Here is a 4,803-nt window from a genome sequence, read left to right as displayed (position 1 = left end):
GACAAAAGAGATTTAATGTCATCCAATATGTTTTCTTTTTTCCATACTCAAATGCAGTTCTGAAAGACACGACTATCGCAGCGAACTCCTAATACTTGGTTTATTGCTTATCTTCTCGGGCGTGGCATAAATGCTTCCAAGCCATGTGGTCTTGGGTTTAAATCCACTGCGCAGAGCCTTGAGAATATGGTTTTTATTATAGCCCCGGGGCGACCAAAGCCTTGTGAGCGGATTTGGTAGACGGAAACTGGAACAATCCAGTCGTGTATATGTGTGTGTGTGTGTGTGTGTGTGTGTGTGTGTGTGTGTTGTTTTTGTATTTATGTTTTCCCCAACACCTCTTGACAACCGGTGTTGGCTTGTTTACATTTCTATAATCCAGCAGCTCGGCAAAAGAGACCGATAGAATAAGTACTAAGCTGCAGTTCAATGACTGAAACAAGTGAAAGATTAAAGACAAAATAAATACATATGAGAAAAATAATATGAAAAATATATTCAAAAACTTCATTAGTTCCTGGTTGGATTTCCATTCCATATTCTAATGAGTGAGCTCGACTCAAGTAGTTGCTCAACTTGCAAGAAATATCAAACAAATCCTCCCTCAATCGATGTTCTGTTGTTTCAGAAGTGACGGACATTGAATAATGTAGTCAAGGGTACAGTATTTTGGGGAATTAGGGCTTGCGTACCTATTCCAGTCAAGACTGAATCCAGTGCGTGCTGCCTAAAAAACCTTCATTGGTTAACGGAGGGAAAGGCATCTGCTACAATACAATGTGAAATGGAGAGGGAAAAGATGAGGCAAGTGAGACATCTTGGTCATCTACTACCTCTGTCTCCACCCCCAAACATTTTGCCACTAGATTAAAATGGCGATGGACGAGAAAATGAGGCTGCCGGTGCGCGACTCTTCTTTACTTCAAAGTCACTGTGTAAGTCATCAATCATCTTCAAGGATGACTAGATGCTCTTCGTTGCTCCGACGGACGAACATGAATTTTGGAAAAGGATAGAGTGGTCACGACTTGATTGTGGTTAATCATAAGTCTCCTCAACAATGCCTGTATTGGGAGCTAAACAATAACGGACAATTTTAAACCGTTGAACTTCCAATAAAACACAAACTAAACAGTGAAGTTGTCTGGCATTTAGTAAGAGACTATCAACAAGATTCTTTATATTATTTATTCATATGGTATGATTGAATAACCATTACACCCAGACAAACACACGCATGCACACGCACACACATACATACGCGCACATATACACAATTCGCCTCCCCACTGCCTTCGATCTCTTCTACATCCCTGTCTATCTCACAAGACAATGCTCATATGAAATTATATTAATAAATCTGAAACACCAGTTATTTCTCACAGACTTCATATGTAGATACCTTGAGTGAAATTCTTTCCTCAACCCTATTTTTATTAATTAAATTCTTCCAAGAATATATTACTTATAATCAAACCTATTCATTATATTTAACCATTTAAATCTAAATACTGATACTTATGTAAATTCTTAAAGATTAGATTTAATTAAACTTATAGTTTAAAATATAATTCAAAGATAAATATCAGAATGATTTAAAGTAATCTTTTATTTATTCACAAAATAATCGCGAAATTCATTTAATTTTCATTTAAATAGATTTTCTGGTAAAAGTTAGAATAATAAATGAAAAATAAATACATACAAATGAAATTTATATTAAAAGTAAATTAGTGCAGCGAAGCAAATTAGAAAGGGATTAGAATACTATTCAAATTTTTTTTTTTTTTTTTTTTTTTATAGTTTTGCAGTTTTATTTCGAAAAAAGGATTTCAATATGATTGCCACTTAAGTGTTTAGTCACCTGTGTGAAGCGTGTTGCGTTTCCTGTGAATTATGCAACACATCTTCGGTAGTGCGTTCTATAATTTATTCATAACAAAATACATTTTAATATGTATGCACACGCACACAAACACACACACACACACACATGCGAGCACAGAGGTTCAAAACAAGGTAGAGAATATAGTATGTCAATACCAGATGTAGAATAAAATAATAGTTTATTGCAACTGAAAATACTTCACTAACTGTTATTCAGAGTTTCAGGTAACTGATCAGCAGACAGCAGTAAGTATTTAGCACAATACTGTTTTTGTCAACTTCAATAAGTTATATAAATTACATAGTTGAGCAGATATGGAAGCAAGGATGCGGATAAACAAATCAGATATACTAAATATAACAGCTTGGGTATGAAATACGAAACATGTATATATGTATACAAGCAGAACCAGAGTAAGTAAAGAGTGGAGATTTTTAGACGATGAATATATAGATATTTACATTAATAGATCTAACTTACAAAGAGTACAAACGACACAGAAAATTAAAGGGGTGGAAGTAAGATGCTATATTCCACCTTTGAACTTCTCTGCGTTTTGATCTGAAATGTAAGATCTTTCCTGCCCTAATGATGGAGACTCGATTTATCCAATGCTGATTGCTTCCATTTCGGCCTGCATATTGTGATGAACTACATCTACCAAAATTGTGATGGATTTCCGAGTCCTTAGAAATAGTTGTTGGACTTATAACATCCTATTTCCTTCCCTTTAGTTTTTTCTGTCGCTTGTACTCAATATAAATATCTATATATTTATAGTTAAATATACATCGTATGAATTCCTCCACTCATTGCTTCCTCTCGTTTTGTATGTACACATAAATACATATTTTGTATTTCATACCCAAGCTGTTATAGTTGGTATATTTAATTTGCTTATCCGCATAATTGACTCCATATTTGCTCAACTTGGTCCCCTTTATAGCCATTTTTTACCACGCGGAAGTGATCCCCTGTAAAGACATCAGAGACTACGTTTGAATCATTTGAGCGCTACCCTCTTCTATACTGGGAATATCTAGATCTCATCTGTGGACTACATACATACATACATACATACATACATACATACATACATACATGTATACATACATACGTAGGTATGTACATACATACGTACGTACGTACGTACGTATGTATGCATGCATGCATGTATGTATGTATGTATGTATGTTATCAATCAGTTTCATTTCTGTATTTCTTGTCCATAGAGAAAGAGCCGGACTCTAACATAGATTCAAGGCTCCTTCATTGGAACTTTTATCAACATCATCTAGGTATTTGTGCATATGTGTGTGTGTGCAGTATTTGGTGTTAGTGTATGCGCATATTTGTATGTTTGTTTTATGGATGCGTTTTTATGTCTAGATGCATGCATATGTATTTATGTGCTAAATTTTTGGAGAGTTTTACATATCTTTACAGTTCCATTGATGGCTTATGTATGTATGTATGTACGTATGTATGTACGTATGTATGTATGTATGTATGTATGGTTGGATGGATGGATGGATGGATGGATGGATGGATGGATGGATGGATGGATGGATGGATGGATGCATGGGTGAAGACTAATAACTGAAACAAATAAAAGTTAAAAAATAAAGATATATTTATGTATGTTTATATCTACATCATAAAGGATCAGAGTTCCTTCCTGGGCCACAGACTAATAAGGCCGGGTTCCCGGATTTTGTGGCATATAGATGGCTGCAGTATACTCATCCAGAGGGAGGCAAGTTGTACAGAACACGGTATTAGTCTGCTCGTCTGTACATACCTGTCTAATTTTCGACAAAAGAGAGCAATTTTGTTGAGTGGGGATATCGATTACGTCGACCCCTGTTCTCAACTGATACTGATTTCATTGACCTCAAAAAGGATGAAAGGCAAAGTCGGCCTCTGTGGCATTTGAACTTACAACGTAAAGAGCTGGAAGAAATGCTACTAAGCATTTTCTCCAGTGCAGTATTGACTGTCAGCTCATCGCTTTTTGCTCGTAACCATATAAAGATAAAGCATCCTTCTCGAGCCCTATGGACTCATAAGGAGCGGTTTCCCGGTTTCCATGGCGTATATACATTTACTTCCTGGACGGGACGCAAGCCTGTCGCAAGGTTACTTATTTTTGCTGGTAGAGTGGACTGGAGCAATGTCTAATGAATTGTTTTGCTCAAGAACACAACGTATTGACCCATCCAAGAACCGAAGTCACACTCTTACGATCATGAGTCCAACAAACCTAACGATTAGGCCACACCCCCCACTCGTAACTATATAAAAGTCAAAGACAATTAGCCATCGCATGTTACATGATACTATGCCATTCTCGCTCGTGAGTAACGGCTGGCTACAGTCTACTGTTTTATGTACGAAGTGTAAATACTGTAGATTCAAGTTTTGAGTAGAAAGAATTACTAAACAGTAATTTTTCCAATTCATTAGGCATAAAGTTTTATAGAAAACAGACTTCTACCTCCATAGCAATGAAGTAATGAGAAAATAAAATAAAAAGTCACAGTATAGTAATAGTCTAAACTATCTAAACTAACGTCACAATTATGTAAAATAAAGATAAAAAAAAACTACTAGACAATGAAAAAAACACAGCTTCACCGCATAAAACAATGGCATTTGTTTTCGTTTCTTGAATAAAACATGTTTCAGACACTGAGAAAATTGTCTCGTACTGCATGTATTACCCCAAAAATCTAACCTCATTTGGAGTAATTTATACCTGCTTCGCATTCCTGAGTGTTTTTCAACTTGATTTTTAAAAGTAATTATTTATAGATTTATGAGATATGTCTCGAGAACCAATGTAACAAAACAAATTATTTCATGTTCTCTCACAAGTTTACAACATATATCATTAATATATATATATATATATA

Source organism: Octopus bimaculoides, chromosome 9, assembly GCF_001194135.2.
Source record: "Octopus bimaculoides isolate UCB-OBI-ISO-001 chromosome 9, ASM119413v2, whole genome shotgun sequence".
Classification (NCBI taxonomy): Eukaryota; Metazoa; Mollusca; class Cephalopoda; order Octopoda; family Octopodidae; genus Octopus; species Octopus bimaculoides.
This window is presented reverse-complemented; position numbering follows the sequence as displayed.